Here is a 22,109-nt window from a genome sequence, read left to right on the forward strand (position 1 = left end):
TATAAATCCTGGAAGGCTTCTACTGTGCAAGGACAAAGGACAAATGTGAGAACATCTGTACATTGTTCTCTAAATGTAAAGTTGTACAATTATAAAGTGGATTAAATGTGCTCTACAATGATGTGGCAAATGCTGTTAATCTTGTCAATATTTCATAGGAATGCCATGGTTTCATGGTTTGGTTCTAGAGATGGTGATGTCTGTGTGAAAGTTGGGATTATTAATTTCAGTATTTTAGTGGTATAAGCCACTAAGTTGAGAAGTTATCACACTAATTCACATTTCATTTTTGGCTTCATCCTTCATTGGTGACTATCAGGGGTGACTAACAGCGAGTGACAGTTACTTTCCCAAAGCAAAAACTAAAAGTTGTATTTGACATGTGCAAATAATAAGCCATCAATAGTGCAAATGAGACAGTACTAAGTGCAGAAAATACACCTGTTGTGTAACTTCCTCTTTTGCTCAATGCAGTAAGTTCTGAATAACAGCAGAAGTAATGCAGGATTTGAATAAGAATTACAGATTGTTTTAATCAAGGGGTCAGAATTTAGATGTGTCAGTGACTTTTTTTAGTAATTCAACATAAATAGCAGGTTGGAAACAAAAACTTGCAAAAAAAGTCTGTGTAATGAATGCTACATAAGCTAATGGTACTCGTGGTAAACATAACATCAATAGTAATAAATTTAAAGTACATTTGTATGCATACATAGCTAGCTGGCTCAAAGACCGGCCACAGGAAGTTAGAATTGGGGAGTCCACCTCTACAAAGAGGTCAGTCGATTCCTTCAGGGATCTGTCCTGACATGGATCCTTTATAGCATTTACTTCTCTGAAGTCAAGGCCAATATCAAGGGCCTCTGGCTGACCAAATTTGCAGATGATTGCAAATTAGGAACAGTCATAGAATCCCCGACCAACACTAATGTTCTCCAGGAAGGACTGACCCAAACAAATATCTTGTGTCAGAGCCATGGATTAAAACTAAATGCCAAGAAATGCATACCAGTATTCTTCAGGAAGTCATCCAGCCCTGATAACTATCATATTGACAACACACTCCTAAGAGTTTACCTACTAGATGGAGATTTGGGGACACACATAGGCAGTAATCTAGCCTTTGATGATGATGTGTCTACAGCAGTGAGTAAATCATTCTATATTGTGCAATGTATAAACAAAGGTATGGCATTTAAGTCCATGGAGGTCATTGCTCCACTATTTTCAGCATTCTCAGACTTATCATTGAGTACAATGCCCCTTTGGCATGTTCCTACCCAGGCACATCTAAGAACTGGAACATCCACAGACATTGCTCATTAAAAGTATACAGGGTATAAGTAACATGTCCTATGCTGACCACCTCAAAGCCCTATCTCTGTATTCTGTCTCCTAAAGACTCTTGAGGGGAGATCTATGCCTGCCACACAAGCCATTGTTGGACCCCACCCTGATAGACCTTGTGCATATCTCCAAAACAAATATCACCAGTATTACCAATTCTTAAAATGTAAACCTTGCCTGTGATATAATCAGGATCTGCTGGACAGACATATATGTATCCCAGAAACTACACCTTCTCTGGGACAGGCTCCATATCAGTGTGAAGCAGAGTTCCTTCCTAACCCAATTCAACTGTAACTTGGACAATTGGATGAGGAACAGGAAATTCATCCTTGATTTGGCACCTACATCTATAACAGACACAGGCAGCATATGAATGTTTCATCTCAAGTCCCAACCTCTATTTGTAATGACTAAGTTTTCCAGAACTTGTCAGAGATTTGGGATGCACAGCTAGAATTAAAAAAAAGCCCCAGTGCTCATTAGTCTATTACACACCTATGAACCTATATGAATGAATTTATCAACATTTGTTAGGACAAAGTATGAATCATTACAATTAGAAGAGGAGAGCAACACACATCTGTCATTACCCCAAGCATATAAGGTAATGGTCCATGTTGTGTATAACAATATGTAATGTAAAGTATGCATGTCCTATTCTTCAATATGTGTTACTGAGATTACTCAAATCAATGAAAAGGAAAATGGTTTGCAAGAATAAATGACTGCCTCAATATACAAGTCCAATAATATAACAACTCCAAATCCAGCATGTAAAGGCTTATCAGAATTAGACCTATCGTCAGTCATATTCAGACAGTTACACTTCTTCTTACCCTAAAAAAGTTAATTCATCTGTGACATTCACAGTTCACATACAGAATGCAGAAGTTTAACTTCCTTTTTTTCTCACTGGTTTGATTCCCATGTTCTATCAGTCACAGTTTGTAAAATGCATGTCCCATCAAGGCATCATGTCCCAGTTTGCATAAGTTTATCTAATAACAACACTTAAATGACACCAGCATAATTGAACATATCATGTGATATTTGTTTGTCACAAGACTCTATTTATTATTACCATCCACCATACCAGAGAGTATGGCCACAGGTGCCAATATATCATTTTAAATGTAACTCAGATCTCATTATTAAAAAGGACTTTAAGAAGTTACTGTGGAATATGTGTAAATACACTCAGCATCACAAATGGCCAAGTTTCATTGACATTTTTCATATGTGAAGTATACTTTAAAGAAATTGTGTCCAAATTTGACCCCATTCCATTTGTTTCCTTTCAATCTTACAAATGCAGTTGTCAAGGTTGTACATCATTGTGCACAGGTTAGTACATTGGAAATTGGAATTGGGTCCCAATTCCCTACCATTTTTCCTGATACTTGTGAGAAGACATGTTGGGAAACAGTGAAGGAAGTTTTCCATTTAGTGCCCAAAGGTGATGTCAGGAGGGGTCTAGGATCTTTATTACACTCCTCATAAAGTGCTATAGTCATAGGCTATTGCAGCAGGATTATACCAAGTGTCAGTACAAAGTTAAAGCTTGGAATAGCTTGGCCAAGGCTGCCTGCAGTGTGACTGGCATGTCACACACTGGTAAATAATGACATTACTATTTCAGTAGTATGAAAAGGCAAAAGCTGGATCTCCGTAGTCCTGTGTTATTTTACCACTGAACCATTCCTGTTATTTATGAAATTCCCTCATTTTGTTACATTGTAGTTCTGTTCCTATCAATCCTGTCTTAAATGTGGTGACCTTGTGGACAGATGGCTGAATTATGATTACTAATATTTAATGGCAATAAATACAGGTATAGCCTTCTTTTCATGTTGAAAAAAATCTATGCAAAATTCTCACATTCCTTCTGTCAACATTTCAGTTTTAAAGTCATGTAATGTGTAGCTGAGTGGCTCTGATTATTTCTGGAGTTCTCCCTAGGTATGTTAAGGGAGAGCTGTACATGAGTCTGTTTATGAATAACAACCAGTTTCTAGTTAAGCTCCCTTCCTTTTATTTACTTATTCCAAGATATCCTTTCTAGTATTGTGCCATTCACTTGCACTTGCTTCCTGAGGTTGAGCTTATTAATATCCAGTGTTTATACTATGCGCTTGAGCTCAGCTACACTGCATTGGGGTCACTCACATGTCTTCTGGCCATGCACAGGTGCTGCTCAGTGTGTATGGTTGCTTAGTTTCCAACATATTCAATGAGACAATGCTGCTCATTAGACAAAGATGGCTGATCGTGTAACCTTTGGCACAATGTATACATGCTTGATAATGAATCCATGAGTTGGAGTCAAAAGCCTTCTTAGTATTTATAAAAATGGCTACAGTTAGGTTAGGATCAGTCTGCTAGGCCTATACCGAAGTTGTTAGCTTCCTCAGATGATCAGTTCTGTTCTTCCTTGCCATAAATACTTTCTGTTCATGGGAAATAAACAAACGCATTATTATCTTTAAACTGTTAACTAGCATTTTAGTTTATAGTTTTCTATTTATATTCAACAATGAGATTGGATTGGAGTTTATTAGTTTTAATGTCATCTTTGCCAGACTTGCAAAAATAATACATTTGAAGTAATAGAGGAAGGAATACCTTTTTTGCATTTTCTGTATCTCTTCATATATTGCAATCAAAATTTGGTGGTAAAGTATTTCTTACTGGATGAAAACCTTTTGCTGCCAGACCAGTCAGGCCTGAGGCTTTTCATTTAGGGGTATATTTAATAGCTGCATCTATATAATTTGCTCTTTTATTCTTTCTTTCTGTCTGTACCTAATCTGGCTTGAATTGTGCTGCTCAAGATTTGTTTAACCTTATATCTCCAGTTCAGTGAGTGCCCATTTTTTTCAGTCTTCATAGAAGGTTTTATACTACGCTGATGTTGCTTTGGTCCTTAGTCACCTTTCTACCAAGATTAATGGATGTAATTTGCATCTGTTTTTGCCTTTGCTTGAATTTTCATGCTAAAATTTTACCATTTATTTTCTTGAGCCCAGTTTCTTGTAGCTGTGCATTCTGAGTATTGAGTTGCTAGTTTTTGATTGCGGAGATGCCAAGATGTATTATATGCTTTGCAAGCTTTAATGTCTCTAGATTTTTAATACTATCATTTTGGTATTCCACCTATTATTTTTGCATTTCCTCTTAATTTTATTTTCAATTCTTTTTTTAACGTGACAACTATCTACCTTCCATAAACACTTCATGCAATCTTACATATCAACCATGGGAATAAAGAAGACATTGATAAACTCACTTCAGATATGGTTAATGATCACTATTTATATGTTGGAAATCACTGTATTCTGCTGGGGCTAAACTCATTGCTCTCTAGATGATTGGTAACAGTGATGTTGACACTTGCTGTGCAATGGTTCAGAAAGGTATCTCCAGCAAGGCTGTGCCAGACTCCAAAAAATCATTTGTCCACACATTCATGTTAGAATAAACAGACACTTTTTCTGGGAGGGGTATGCTTTTTCACTTTCTATTTTTGTATATTTGTACCCTTAGCACCAGGGTATTTTTGTATTTTGTATATTCACAACATCATGTTGAGTTTGATGTTCAGCAGATTCATTTGCCATCTCTTCTTCCATTTCTTCCTCATCTTTGAATGGTCCATACATTTATTTGCTGTTTGATCCACTGAGGGAAATTATTTCTTTGCTGTTGTGTTGTGGTGGTCAAACTGTTCAGAAGATTCTGGTAGCTCTTGTTCCCAACACTTTAGCTTGTAGAAGCTTCAGCTAATGAAGGACAGGACATGGCAGCATTTTCTGAGGAAGCATATTTTTTCTTTCTACTCTGTTGTGAATTAATGCTGATGCTTGCTTCACTCCTGACTAATTTTGATTCTGATTCACTGGACACCCAGCCTTTGAGTAGATTTGTCTACATTAAATGTCACAACTCCTCTGGAGAGACAAAGACTTTAAACTCCTCTCCCATTTAACAAGAAGGTATGCAACATATCACAGTTTTGTGCCCCAATTATTGAGGAAGATTAGTTTATGAATTTCTCCATGGTCTCATTTTCTTTTGAGCAAATTTATGACAAAACCTTGACAAAACAACTCCCAGTGTCCTTCTATCATGAATGGTCTTCCTCCTCTCCAAGTTCATTAATTCTAAAGTCAAGAAGTTTGAAAATTATATGATGTGATTTGATTCATCTCAAGTAAAAGGCATGACAGCAGGGATCTGTTTGAAATGGATAGTTCAGCATCAATCCTCAGATGTTTGGTAAGTGCAAGTTAAGGCATTGTATTACATTTGTTCTGGTGGCATTTTTCTGCCATATTAAGTCAAGATTGTTTCATCTTTGCCTGTTTACAATGTCTTTGATCTTGATTTTAGTGCCTGACCTTTTGGGTGGTGCTCTAAAATCATGGATTATCCTGATGACTTAATGCTAATAGTATATTCTTATTCATTTTCAATGCATTTTCAGGCTCTCCAAACAGATCAACAGATTGACTGAACATAAGACTGATCCAAATAAATTCATGTTGCTTCTGTTTGCTGGTAAACACAATATTAATACACATATCCATACAGCTCAGACTTTAAAATTATTGGGCTGGATTAATTCATTAATTTGCAAGAGGCAATAAAAAAATAAGGGTCAGACATATATCACACAATGAAACAGCTTTACAGCAAAAATTTCCTTTCCTGTTGGAAGATTTTTTTTTTAATTTGAAAATATGTCCTTTTTTGGATTTTGTTGGATAAACACTTTTCCCCTTCTTATTCATGGGATAAACAGGTAAGGATGATATGTAGAAATTTTCTCTGAAAGAATTTTTACACCAGGTTCTTCTGGGAGGCCCACCTTGCTCTCTCAAGTAAAGAGGACTGCAAATGGTGAACCATCACTTTTCCTATTTTTAGAGGAATACATTAATCAGAATGGAATGCTCTTCTTATGCAGAAAGGCAATTTATGGCAGATTATACAAGTTAACTTTAATTCCCAATACTGTATGATGCTTTTTGTACAAACAGAGCAAAATGTGGTTTAAAACATTTATGCATTTTGCTTTAAAGGAATACTTCTGGCATGTAGCTTATATCTTTTTCATGCCAAAATTGTCTTATTTCTGTATGACTACCAACTTTTTTTAAAATGGAATGTCAAAGATAAAGCAGCTTTAGAATATTGCTAACAAAATATAACAGAACTACTGGAAGACCTGCTAATAAAATAAGGATTCAAATTAACTAGCCGATGATAATTTTAGTGAGTGACATAACTATGAATCCGTATCACTGAAAAACAAATTTCAGTGATGGATAATACACTTTTTTCAGGGGGCATGCCCCCATGCGCCTCATGTGAGGGAGCCTCCCCTCCAAATTATATATCAACTTTGTGGTTGCACAACAGTGGAAAAGGGAAAATCAGTGATTACAGAAAGTGCTCAGTGATATCGCCTCACTTAAATTACAGTTGCATACCTGTCCATTGTACTGTTGGCTGGCTCCCGAAAATAATGTAAAGAATCTAGTCTACATAATGCTAATTATAGCAAAGACAATTTCTGTTACAATTCTTTGCCAATTTTCAAACATATTTCATATGGTAATATGCTGGCTAAGAAAAGCCTGGCTAAAAGTTTAGCTGGTATAAAATGTATATCCGTAACTCACATTAACAGAATGGGACACCTATGGTATATTGCAATTTCAAAAAATTTGTTAAAGACACAAAGTCTATAACATTGTCAGTCTTACAGTTACCATAGGGGAACAAAGCTCTCATTTGTCAATGAACTACTACTTCCTGTGCCAAGGCTACAGGGTTTGATCTTTCTACCTTAACCTGCTTACTGGATGACCTTGAGCAAGTCACTTAGCTGGGCAATGCTGTTAGGCAGTTGGGAACTGAGACTAGACTCCTTAATAATCTCCTGGCCTTGCATATGTAGTATGTACTGCCAAACCTTTGTAAAAATATAGTAGTCCTAAAAAGGGATAATTTTCATACACAGTGAAAATTTGTTGGAATGACTGTCACAGTAAAGGTATTAAGAATTTTTAACTGCTTGGTTGGTGAGAATGTCTGCAATCATTAAAATATTCCTTTGGCTATGATGCACTACATCACTGTGAGTTCAGCATATTAGAGCTAAAGGATTTTCAACTATTTTATTCATTTGGCTGCTTTAGCCACCAAAAAAATCACATTACTTGGTGGAACTAGCCCATTTTCCAAAGTGACAGTTTTTCTTTAACTAGATGATGGTCACATTTTTTTGAAACCATGAGAGTAGAAAGTATTTACCAAATGACTGCAAGGTGAAGGGGGAAAGATTTTTAGCGAAGTATTTTTTTTCTCTTTTTCATGACTTTTGAACATTAATTTTTCTAAATGATGCAAAACAACAATATTTACAAATAGAAAAAGTATGTCTTGAAAATATGTGTTGTGCATGTGAGAAGTTCTTAAGATATACACAAGGGATAGACAGCTTCGAACTCAAGACTGGTCACAAACTACTGGTTCCACTGACCATTTTCTAATGTTTGGACAAAGCACAGTTAAGATAGCAGAAGTTGCTTATGAGATTAAGACGCATCAATGAAATAATAATCCATTTACCTGGAAAGAAAACTGACCAACATGTTAAGAATCCTAATACCTGACCTGACACGGTCTGATACCAAAGAAGACATTGCTGCATATATGCAGAGCATTATAGTGAATAAATCATGGCTACTAAAAGGACTGACACATTAAAACAAACTACCAGACAAAACATGTCCATTAAACATTTAAAGGATGGTCAGCCTAAAACGCTAGACAGATAAACAGTATAATTTAGATGCATGTCTTTGGAATAAGTATATAAATGGTATAATGGTAGAGCACAAATGCCTGAACACGATGACTCGCTACTGCATCAAGACAGACTTGTTGACCTTCATTACAACATGCTGAAGTGCTTAATCAAATGTATGAAGGGCATCAATGCCTGACTTAATGTCATGAAAGCACCAGAGTGTCAGTGTGGTGGGCCAGTATCAACATGGACATTGAAAAGCTTTGCCTAATATTTCAGCCATCTCAGAAGACAGAACCACTGGTACAAACTCTTTTACTGTAAGTTTCCTGGAAGATAATACCTGCAGAATTTTTTTTAAATTCAGAAAAAAAGAGTACTATTGGAATAATGGAGTGTTACTTGTAAGATATAGAAATTCTAGCCAGATCTGTGTTATAGATGGATAAAGCCTTGACATTAGTGGAGTTGAGCTGGGTATGGTTAGTGGCTTGGACACCTGCAAGGGCAGACCAGGGAGGACTGGCATGAGTGGCTATTGCCATCACACTCATACACAAGGTTAGGATAGAAACAGCTTGGCTTCAGACAAAGTGCGATACCTCACCTGATCACTGGGTGTTACCCACTGAAGATCAAGCCAGCTGGGCATGCACAGTCATGGGAGTAGAACCAATGAGCCAAGATGAATCCAACTTGTGGAGGCACACTTCCCTCATGAGACTGCAATGTTTTGCGTGCCATAGTCACTGAGGCAGAGGGAGATGCTCCCAATGGGGAGAGAGTAGGTTACCATCAGGGACCATCAAGAAGGCCTTCTCACTACTACCTGGTACTTGATAAAAAATGGATGGCCAATCTGGTATTCCTGGACAGAATTAAATAAGCTGTAGGGCTCAGATCCAGCCTGAGAATGCCCATCTTTCTTGGCCTTGGAATGAATGAGCAATTGGATGCCAGTAGTGCATCTGCTGTATAAAGTTCTTGGGGAGCAAAATAATAAAAAAATATAGAAATTTGACACTTATCAATAATGACTAGATAGCAGATTATTTCCAGTTTCAACACAGTGTTTACCAGATACACAATGCCAACTGAATCAATCAAAGATCTTCTTTCGGCTTTTCCCGGTTAGGGGTCGCCACAGCGGATCACTGTCTGCTCATGATTGGCAGTGTAGTTTTACGGTGTCGAGTTGCTAGCCCAGCGCCCAACCTCCCACAGATGGCACACACATGCACACACTCTCGCCTAGGGAAAATTTAGTGTCCAATCCACCTACAGCATATCTTTGGGATGTGGGAGGAAACCGGAGCACCCGGAGGAAATCCACGCAACCACAGGGAGGACAAGCAGACTCTGCACAGAAGGCACCCCAGCTGAGGATTGAACCAGAGAAACTCTTGCTGTGAGGCAGCAATGCTAACCGCTGCACCAAATAATTTGTATCCTTGGTTCCAGAAGTTTGCTAAGAATTATGGCACCATGCATAATATTTCAAGTCTTCATTAACCACACTACAATGCAGCTGTTGAAAGAGTAGACCAGACTACCAAAACATTTGTCACCAAATAGTTCCTTATAAAATGCTCATATCTTACCATGCTATTCCATATGCTGCTATCAGATGATGTCCTGTATGGCTGATGTTGGTTAGAGAAATCAGGTCCATTATATCTATGATAGAGCACAGACTGAAACCAAAGACTATTCCTTCCAAATCTGTCAAGAAAATGTGAACATAAAGCAAAATACACTTATAAATAAATAGTTCTATGATAGATGATAATCCATGCCAAGCAATGTACTTAAAGGCAGAGGAAGAGAAAATGGAAAACAGCTGGTGTTACCGTACACAAAGTGGATGAAATATAATACTACATGATTCAAAAGGATGATGCCATATGGTGAGATATAACTGGACACATAGCCAGACTGTTCCTGAGAGGTATCAACTGATACTACCTTGTAATAATGGGCTGTTACTTTCAAGATATAGAAATTCTAGCCAGCTTTGTGGCATACATGGATAATTCATTAACTAAGGCACAAATCCCAGGTGTACCAAACCAGGGTGATGAAGTTGTTATCTAACCACAGTATTCTTATTCTTTCAAGTACTGCCACAGCAAGCTATCTGAGATAAAGATAGAAATTCCAAGTCTCACAAGAGTCATTAAACTACAGAGAGTCATTTGAAACCTAATATAACTGTGCCAGAATACTACCTAAACTGGTCCAGCTAAAGACACCACAAAGACTCTAGAATCTTTGCTTTTTGGTCTAACCCTTTCTTCTAAATGTTATTTTCTAGTGTGACTGACAGGCCATGACCATAAAGTGCATCTGCCTGACTGATGTGGACAGCACAACTATGCTCTTGGACAAAATAGTGACTGAGATCTTTTTACCTTAATATTAATATATGGTACTATAAAATGTTTTCTGCAATGGAAACTGCACATCTATCTCTAAATGCAGAGTAACAAAATAGTTAAAATGTGTACAACATTTTAAGTCCTTTTCTTAGTTGTTTACAGACACACACACACACACACATATATATATATATATATATATATATATATATATATATATATATATATATATATATATATATATATATATATATATATATATATATATATATGTATAGGTGGAGGTGTGATTTTAATGTGCAGCCTTCTAATGGATATGTATATACATTTATATGTCTACATTGTTGTACCTTTTAACAGTTCTTAGTACCCAAAAGACATCTTGCTCACAGTGTAATTTGGAAGAAGTTGATGGCATCTATACATTGACTGCTACTCTTTGCTTGTGATAAAAGTTGCATCTTAGTATTGCAGTCCTGTGCCTTATGCCACTACTAAGTAATATAAGTTGTCAGCATGGCACTAACGTATGAGGAAGTCTTAAATGTCTTTCAGGAAAAGATCTTAGTTGATTGATTTAGCTCTGATACATCTATAAAGTTATATCTCCAGAACTTATGAGTTGCTAGAAAATTTAGAAGCTGCATTATTAGTTATATTTTTTCAGTACTTGGGATGCGGGTTTCATCCAATTATGAGAAGAAATATTGTTAATCAGAAGTAAAAAGGTGGCAGAGGACTGCTCCACCCAATAATATTTCTTTTTTATCCATTCAGTTGTACAATGTGTTATTTATAATAAAAAGGGATTATGAATTTTGACAGCAAAACTTCTCAAAGATAGCTTGGTGGAAAGGATCAAATATTAAGTTTAGTGGAAAAAGAAAATGATATAATATGCCTTTTTTGTATATGAAGCTGTTAACAAATTAGTACAAGGAATATCAGTACAGAAACTGTTGAAAATAAAAGGTGGAAGAGTTATGATAACATTATTTTAAGATTGTAAATAGTAATTAATTGGCAGGCATTAAGCTTCTATAGCACAGAAAATGCTATGAGAGAGGATGAGAATGCATAAGACAAAGAAGTAGATTGTGCAATTGTAGCATTTTTTTCTACAGAGTCCCCTGGATTCTGCATGCCTTGCACGGCGTGCAGGATCAGTGCAGGAGCTCTAGCAGGCAATATGTCTGCCGTGCTATCCAGGAACAGCCTGCAGGGGCATGCATGAGTGGTCCTGCACTAATCCTGCACAGACTAAGCCCCTATATGAAAATCACTACATTTTCATAAGAAATCCTGCAAATGAGGTGAATTTGTGATTCAGGAAGCTTGAAACCGGCCATGCAGGACTAGTGCAATCTGCAGAAATGTACTTGGTTAGTAACCGAGTACATTTCTGTAAAATCCAAAACAGAGGTGTGACAGCTCCAAATAAAGGCTGCATATTGGTCAGGAAGTATGCCAATGGTCAAGTATAAGGCCACTGGCATTGCAAACAGCACAAAAAAAAATCAACTTTTATTTTTTTTTAGCCGATCTCGGCTGTTTTAGCATAGGGCAGCAAAGCAAATGGGATCAAAAAGAAAATAATAAAATAAACCTAATTTAAGCATTCTAACTAAAATCACTATTCTGCCATAAAAGTCAATGGCAGGCAGAAGACAACATGGCCAGTGAATAGTGATTGCTAAGGGGGGAGGCTCAGTGTGAGACATGAAACTATGCATTAGCAGGCAATCCTATACAAATGATGGGAAATATAGTGAATCCCAGTTTTCCCCAGCAAGCTAGTCAGGTCCCAACAGTGTAAATGTAGGAATAGCTTGGTGCAAGCCTAGGAGTTAGCTGACATCATAGGGGTGTGTGTCAGGCATACTGTAAGTGGATTGGAGCCCTGTGGCTCGGGTTTGCTCCTAGCTTAGCACAGCTAAGCAAGGGGTGTGTCTGAATCTGCCCAGCACTCTTTACATTGCCTAAACGGATGTGTGTGCCATGCACTGGGTTTTAAAGGAAAAAAAAAGGTTAAACCAGGAAATACAGCACTGTGCACATTTGAGCGCTCTGTTTGCGCGGTGTGCCCCGGGCTTAAACAGGAAGGCAATGGGAAGGGAAAACAGCAATAGGAAGGTAGTCTAGGAGAACTAGCATAGCTGGCAGGTGAAATGTATCAGAATCAGCCAATTACACAGGCAGCAGACCAGCCCAGCCCAGAACACTACTATAAACTCTGCAAACAGCTTCCCCTCTGGTTTTTCCCACACTCTACACTACCGGTGTATACAAGCGGGGAACTTTTAACAATCAAAACAACAAAATGATAGGGGCTGCAATAGCTATCATACAACAACTTGTGGAAGAGGCTGAGGGTGGTGAGGATGTGAATGCTGTCGACCAACCCACAGTGTGGAGATGGAGAAGAGTGTACAGACCCTGGGTAACCTACCAGGGGCTACATGAGCTGGAGATAGTTGGGCACTATAGGGTGGACAGGGACCTTCTACAGCAAATTGTTGAGCTGTGCCGGACACGCCTGACACACAGAACTAACAGAGGGGAACCCATCCAAGTAGATACCAAGGTATGTGTAGGCCTAAGAATACTAGTTACAGGTACCTTCCAAAGGCCAACTGGGGACATGATGGGGATCTCACAGGTATCAGCATCCAGGGTACTCCACCAGTTCCTGGATGCCATGTCAGCATGTCACTGAGCACGTATATTTACCCAACACCCATGAGGCGTTGGCCAGCAATATGCAACTGTTCTACAAATAGCAGAATAACCTGAAGTAGTGGGTGCCTATAGACTGCATGCACATACACATCAAAGCACCACCTGGTGAGCAGGGTAGGGTCTACATCAACCACAAGGGCTTCCCCTCCATCAACTGCCAGGTCATGTGCGATGCCCAGGGCATAATACTGAATGTGTGTGCTGGCTGCCCTGGAAGCTATCATGATTCTCACATGTGGCATCTGATGCAGCTGTACCAGAGATTTGCCAATGGGGACATCCCTTACGGTCACCTAGTGGGGGATGCTGGATACGCACTGGAGCTGTGGCTGATGACACCCATCAGAAATGCACACACACCCGAACAAGAACTCCATAATGAGGCACACGCACAGACCAGAATTATAGTAGAGCATGTGTTTGGGATGCTTAAGTCACGGTTCCAGTGCCTGGACACATCCAATGGAGCCTTGCAGTACTCACCAGCTACATGTACCCAAATTGTCATCGTATGTGCCATGCTATACAATATGATCCTGCGGAAACAGCTGCAGCGGGAACAGCACAGGGCAGGGCCACACAGCCCCCTTCCATTGCGAAGGCCTACAGAGGCACAGAGTGACTTGGAGGAGGAACAAACTGAGCCTGCCCCAGTAGGCAGAAAGAGGCATGCCCAGTATGCCCTGGCCTTGGCAAAGAGGCAAATCATAGCACATACACTGACACAGGAGAGACCTAGGAAATAACACCTTTTTCTGACTCTCACATAAAGTAAAAGGGATGCCAAACATGACACTACCTGTGCTCAACCATGTGTAGGGAGTGTACTATGTGCATCCAACATAGGCAGCCCTGCAGCACCACCCTCAATACTGGGGCACCCACAAGGTAAATGACACACACATGCCAGTCAGGGGGGGTTCACAAACCCAACAACAGTCACAGCCAGCAGGACAGGTGTAGACAAACACAAACAAAGGTTGTGCTATGGCCTCTGAATGATACCTATGGGTAACCTCCCCCCCAGACCTACACAGACAGACCACAGCAGGTCAGGCAGTGGGATGTTAGTTCAGAAGAGTAGCAAGTCAGAAACTAACATGTAGGTAAATCAAAGCTAAGATTTGTAGTACACTGGTATGCCTCTATTCAGCATGATAGGTTAGAATACAGAATGAAATGGAGTACCTGACATACCAATACAGTCATAGCAAATGTGTACAAGTGTCAGGTGTGCCTCCCCATCCTATGTAGCAATGTGATGACAGTCAGGTGTGCCCCCCAATCCTGTGCAGAAATGTAGAAATAGTCAGGTGTACCCCCCCAATCCTGTATAGGAATGCAGAAACAATCAGGTGTGCTCCCCCCAACCCTACTTAATAATGTAGTAATGGTCTGGTGTGCCCCCCCAATGTGATGTACACACGTTGTAACAGTCAGGTGTGCCCCCCACAACCATATGTAGAAATGTAGTAACATGTATATGTAGGTCTAATACCAGTGGAGCACAGATGCACAGAGGTGGCCAAGGTAGCAGGATAGGTTGCAGCATCTGCACAATATGCAGGTATGTGTGTGGTAGGTTGGTGTGTGTCCCATATCATGTGAGAGTGGTCGGTATGTATGCATGTTGAGATAAGCCTGGTGGCCATTGCCCACTACCACTGATGACAGGGACAAGTCCTCACAACTGCAGTGCCATACACAATACCCATCAGTATAACACAAGGTAGCAGTAAGCCTTTGCAAATGTATGGTGGTAATATGTGTCACCATCTGAAAGACTGACATGGCATGGCTGTTGGTCAATATATACAAGCAGTACACAGGGGAATCTACTCCAGATATACAGTATATATTGCGTCACTGTGAAATGGACACACCCTTGGAAAAGTACATGCAGGAATACATCACATTATTTGGTACTGTAGTGGGGGATACTGGTATTGTCTGCCCAAACACTCGCAGATCACAAAGGAGGTAGGACTGATGTATTGGGAAACAGCTGATGTACCTGCACATGCAAGCATAACTGGAATGCCCAATGCATATCTGTGTGTCAGATGCACATAGTGTCCATAGCACACATGCACCCAGCTCATGCAAACACCACCCACAGGCACCTCTCTGGTCATATCCCTGCTGTGGGGAATGGGTACAGTAAGACCCCACCTGTATATGGCAATAGCATAAGACTGCAGCATGCAGTGCAGGTGTCCCATGCAGGTGTGTCCCTATCTGTAGGTAGCACCCTGCTAGCATCCACACCACCTGATCAAGACTATTAGGAGGTATTGGCATGAACACCTATCACACCTACCCTGTCACCCCAGAGGAATATACTGTATGGTGGTCTGGGACTGTAGGACTGACAGAATGGAACAACCTGCCACATCTGGCATGCAGCAACACCTAATGCCCCACAGGCATCTGCCAAAGGCCTGTGTCTCTCACATACTGCCAATGCATGTTATGTCATGGACACCCAAATAACATAACACACCCCACATAAAACATATGCAAGGTCATGTGGACAAACCACATTAACATGTCCACTATGTCCCACTGCATGAACTGTGGACCAACACACAGCTGTGATGGAGCGATAACCTTAGGGAAAGTGTCAGAGAATGTATGCATAATGTACGGAAGAGGTAAGAATAACAGAGGGGGGCGGGAGCATGGGCTGCATGGAATGTGCAGGGTCTGACACCAAGCTGGGCACACACACTATCCCTGGCTGCAAACACAAACATGAGTGGCTACACATCTGCCCATACACCACAATAGTGTATATATCCTGACCTATGGCCCCTGTCCCTGGCTGACCTGTGCGAATCTGTACAGCTGTGAGGCACTAACATAGCAGGATAAGCCCATGTCATGCTGATACGCATACAAGCATGGGATCCTCTTCCAGTACTGTACCAAGGTACTGAACTGGATACGCAAACCAAGCACCAAGTGTCTGCAGCTCCCCCTCCAGAATGGCATAACTTACCATGAATATGTAGGTGTCTGCCAACAATATTGGACACAGCCGCAGTCACCCTTGTCCCCCAAGACATCACTGTAAGAAAGAATGTCCACCTGACAGTACACGAGGGTAGAAAATATCACTGTGTATAACAGTATATGTCTGAATATCTCTGCTAACAGCAGTACCATGCAGCTGAAGCAGCACAGATACAATCATCTACAATGCACACTATCCCCTGCACAGTTTGTCCACATATTGTTAAATGATCATGTGATACCCTGCAGAAACAGCATGCTACCTGTAGGTGTACAACACAAAGGTGTGCACTGCAGTACAAGCTACCTGGACTCAATCCACAAATTCAATACAGACGGGCATACTAGGCATGCTCACACACTTAGGGAAATGAAGGCAATGTCAATTAACAACATACTGAAAAGTCATACTGGGCATGCTCACACACTTAAACAAATGAAGGTCATGTCTGAAAACACCAGTGGACCAGACATATCTGGCAGTCGCAGATGTTAGTGCAGACACTCCTCAGTATGCACCACTCATGCTTTGCACACATAGTGGATAGGAATACAGACATGTATCTAATGACAACACACTATAATAAGCCAAAGGTAGACATACATAGATGTGTGGAAGAGGGTGACTATGACAAGGAGCCATCCAGGCCTGTCCCACTCAGCACACAGCCAAAGGGCCACAATCACATGAGGTTCAGATGTCACTCACTGTAGATACTAGCCACTGGTATCTGTCAGCAACATGACTGTACAAGGAAGAAGTCATCTAGCAGCTGTATACACTTACCTGTGAAATATGACCCTGTGTGTGATGCATGTGGTGTGTCAACCTCTAGATGAATGGGTTATGGCCCATGCACACACACTGTCCTCCCCATAGCCCTACTATGACAGGCCTGCTGAGGTCATTAACTGTGAAATACACCTTTGGGGAAATTGTACTCCAGTAATCTCCAAGGCGCATCCTATAACTGCGTATGCTGTAGTGTGATAAATTAATTAGGTAGGAGTTCAAATCCCAGACATGGCATCTGTGTGTGTGTGTGTGTGTGTGTGTGTGTGTGTGTGTGTGTGTGTGTGTGTGTGTGTGTGTGTGTGTGTGTGTCTGTGTAGAGAGCAATGCTTTTAGGGTAGTCACACTCCCTACAATTCAAATGCTCTACTTTGGCAAGGCTGCTGATGTCATTCACCTAGAAATACACCTCTGGGAAGGGTGTAGCCCAGTTGTCTCCATAGCACATCCCATAACTGCGTACTGCTGTAGTGTGATAAAATAGTTAGGTAGGAGTCCTAGTAGTCACACTCCCTACAATTCAAATGCTCTAATTTGGCAAGGCTGCTGATGTCATCCACTTAGAAATACACCTCTGGGAAGGGTGTAGCTCAGTAATTTCCATAGCTTGTCCCATGACTACATACTGCTGTAATATGATAAAATAGGTAGGAGTTATAATCCCAGACTTGGCAATTGTGTGTGTGTTTGCGTGCGTGTGTGCGTGTGTGCATGTGTCTGTGTGTCTGTGTGTGTGTGCGTGTGTGCGCGTGTGCGTATGTGCGTGTGTGCGTGTGTGCGTGTGTGTGTGTGTCTATGTATCTGTCTGTGTAGAGAGCAATGGTTTTAGGGTAGTCACACTCCCTACAATTCAAATGCTATTCTTTGGCAAGGCTGCTGATGTCATCCACCTAAAAATACACCTCTGGGAAGGGAGTAGCCTAGTAATCTCTGTAGCACATCCCATAACAGTGTACTGCTGTAGTATGATAAAATAATTAGGTAGGAGTTCTAATCCCAGACTTGGTAATTTTATGTGTGTGTGTGTGTGTGTGTGTGTGTGTGTGTGTGTGTGTGTGTGTGTGTGTGTGTGTGTGTGTGTGTGTGTGTGTGTGTGTAGAGAGCAATGCATTTTAGGCTAGTCACACTCAGTACAATTCAAATGCCCTACTTTGACAATATTGCTGATGTCATTCACTGTGAAATACACCTTTGGGGAAGGGGCATTCCAGCAATCCCTGTGGTGCGTCCTATAACAGCATCATGCTGTAGTGTGATATAGAACTCTTGTAGGGGGTTCTATTCCCACACATGGCAGTTATGGATGTTTTGTGTGTGTTTCTATGTCTGTGTAGGGAGCAATGCATTTTAGGCTAGTCACACTCAGTAAAATTGAAATGCCCTACTTTGGCAATCTTGCTGATGTCATTCACTGTGAAATACACCTTTGGGGAAGGGGCACTCCAGCAATCCCTGTGGTGCAGTCTATAACAACATCATACTGTAGTGAGATATAGAACTTTGGTAGGGGTTCAATTCCCATTGAGGGCAGTTGTGGATGTTTTGTGTGTGTTTCTATGTCTGTGTAGGGAACAATGCATTTTAGGCTAGTCACACTCAGTAAAATTCAGATGCCCTACTTTGGCAATCCTGCTGATGTCATTCACTGTAAAATACACCTTTGGGGAAGGAGTACTCCAGTAATCTCCATGGTGCATCCTATAACGTCATAGTGCTGTAGTGTAATATACTAGCTAGGTAGGAGTTCTAATCCCAGACATGGCAGGTGTGTGTGTGTGTGTGTGTGTGTGTGTGTGTGTGTGTGTGTGTGTGTGTGTGTGTGTGTGTGTGTGTGTGTCTCTGTGTCATTTGTATCCGGTGTGGCAGTGGGTGTGAGTGTGTAACAACTGGACTCAATATGGACTGGGTTTTGTAAACTTCTTATATGGTGGGCCAAGTATATATCACAATGTTCATTGTACAGGGATGACAGATATGAAATAGTAGAGAGGCTGGAATGCAAATCCATACCCCTAAATGTGACATCAATGCCAGCTGAATAATGTCAGCAACCCTTGCATTACCCAGGGAACACTCTCAACCCATGTCTCATACACACACACACACACACACACACACACACACACACACACACACACACACACATACACTTGCTTAGGCAACAGTCGCTATGTTGGTAGTACCCTGCATATTAGCCACTGATAGTAACAATGGTGTGATTGCAGTGGGCTACAGAGAGCATGACACCCTGTCCATCAATCCAATAGGCATGTACATGCCGACAGTGCACCTCCCCCATGTTCCCCACTGGACACCTGCAACACCTGTGGTGCCATCAAATGTGACCCACAAAGGACATACCATGCCTGAAACACAAGCCCTGTATAGACAGACACTATTGACACCAGGGAATACCAGTATCATGCTGTCAATGTAGTGCAGGGTCAACCTGCTATCCATTAACAGTTCCTGCCACATGAGGCCAGGACTGGCACATCTGATGATAACAATCTGTGTGCACATCATGGACCAGACACCCCAGGTATAGTTTCACATGTCACTGTACATGCATGTGGGAGGAGTGCACATCCCAGACACTGTCCATATCATGGACTAAGGAATACATACATAGCAACATTGCACAGCATTGGCCACATGCAATAGCCACCCAGGTGACTGGATGGTGAATACAATACCCACCTGTTTGGGCAACTTCAGACACGACACCCCTGAGCCACAATGCAGACCATTGTCATGTGGCCTGATGCCAAGTTATACCCATCACCTAGCCTTGTATAGCCATCTGGCACCATCAACCACAACACACCCATGAAGCAGTGCACCCATGCATGTCAGTACTGGCACCTGTGTCTGTGTGTGTGGTGTATGATGCACACAATCACATTCACACCCACTACAGCGCCCATTGGCATACTGAAGCATGCTGTCTGATGTCAGACACTTCCACATACCCTTTGCATATATAACCTCCATATAACCCCTGTGGTGCATGTGATACCTGCACAGTATTGTGTTGTGGCAATCCCACTAGTGATGAGGTGTATTCCGGGCCCTGCCAAGTGTGTCAATGTGTGTGCGTCCCTGTGAGAGTGTGGCTGTGTTGATGCTGACACCTGTTCATGCAGACAGGCACATGTACTACACCTACCACATAGCTACCATATCCCTGTTGCAGATGTCACTCACCATCACATATAGAGGGCTCCCCAACATTTAACATATGTGGTGCATCCAGTAACCACATGGACATGTGATAGGAGTACATAGTCATCAGAGGTTTGATACCCTGTACTGGTAGGTGTGTAATACAAACATGCTTAAGTTTTACTCTCCCACCCCTCCCTGGCTTTTCTGTGCCTCTGTCTGCCTCTCTCATTGCCTCTCTGGTGGATGTGGAGACGTACACCTACTTTGCTTAGGCAGCAACATGTGTATTTTAAGTGATGCTCAGGCCCAGCTGATGGCCTCTGCACGAATTGCAGCCCTCCTCTATCTGATTGCATATGAAACAGCTGTGGTAATATTCCCATAGCCAATTGCATGAAAGAACACACTAATATCTAGGAACATCATGTTGGTGTTGGGCCTTTCATTCACTGTGAGCAGGAACTCGATCTGTTGTTTGGTAAACAGCATCTCACATGGATTGGGGTTTACCTCTAACAACATACACTATGGAGACAGGCCAACACACAGGATAGGATGTGCCTGACCTGACTACAGACTGTAAGTGCTGCTAGACTGCATTTGGAGTAATGTTGGTTTAACAGGGTGTGCGTGGATATGGCTGCCCTACATGTTTTCATACCTGCCATGTCAGTGCTATGTTTATGAGGGAACACCCATCTGTAGGGTCATCTGCAGACTGGCCAGTGTGTGGGGCCTTTTGTTGCAGGTGTTAACCACAGAGAACCTGTCTGTGAACTGCAGAGGGTAGTGTGAGGAATGCAGTATATAGATGGTGACAGCCATGAGAGTTACTGACTTCATATCCCTCATTGGACATATGGTGCAACAAACCTGTTACAACAGTAAATGTATGAGGTTATCAGAGCAACATGTCAATACTGGCCCTGTGTATGTGCCTCCAGCCACAACCCTGTCAACCTTTGTACATATGTCATGCAGTAAGGGTTGCATATGTACTGTGCACCATAATTAGTGACATCATATCTGATAGCAAGCCAGTGAGATATCAGACTGCTGCACATGTAATGTATAGTAGGTGGTATATATGATGTCATAACCTTGACATTCTGTGGTTGTGTGTATAGTACTGAGGTCTGTGTCCTTATGGTGATGGTCGCCAGTGTGTGTATTGTTAATATATACCTTGGCTTGTGTACAGACTGTGGTAGATGTCATTGTTCTTGGTCCTTTCCTATCTGGTGTTACATGCTGCTCCACTGTATGTTACCCTATCAGCTTACATGTTTGCAGGGCCATATATGCACATGTCCCATACCACAGACAGGCATCGTACAACACTGTATAGCAGCCCAGTATATGTAGGGTTAGTGTGTGAGTGGCACATATGAGGTTGGTTTTGAACAGATAGTCCATATACTGTAGTAGTACGCTAGCATGCCATATGTAGCTGTGGTCGTGTTCACACTGGTTGTGGTTATGCACTTTCACACAGATGTATGTTACTCTGTGCTGTGGCATGCCTGTAGAGCCTGCTATATATGCAGGTACATGTGCATTCCCCCATAGGAAATGTAGGCCAGTGTTGAGCCAGTCTGCCTGTAGCCTGTACAGTGCTTTGTTACATGTCTAACAGTTTAGTGTACTTACCTAGTGAAATGTAACATCCAGATACTTGCCAGATGTACTACTGCCAGGCCACCATAACAGTCATGTATGTCATACAGAGCAATGGGATGCTGTACAGATGTATGTCAATGTCTAGTGGGTGGTATGTGGCCATGGCACCTCCATACCAGCAGTTATTATGTGGCAGGACAGACAGGGATGTGTGAATGCATATCCTATG

This window comes from Protopterus annectens, chromosome 1.part0 (genome assembly GCF_019279795.1).
Source record: "Protopterus annectens isolate FY-2018-M chromosome 1.part0, PAN1.0, whole genome shotgun sequence".
In the NCBI taxonomy this organism is placed as follows: Eukaryota; Metazoa; Chordata; order Ceratodontiformes; family Protopteridae; genus Protopterus; species Protopterus annectens.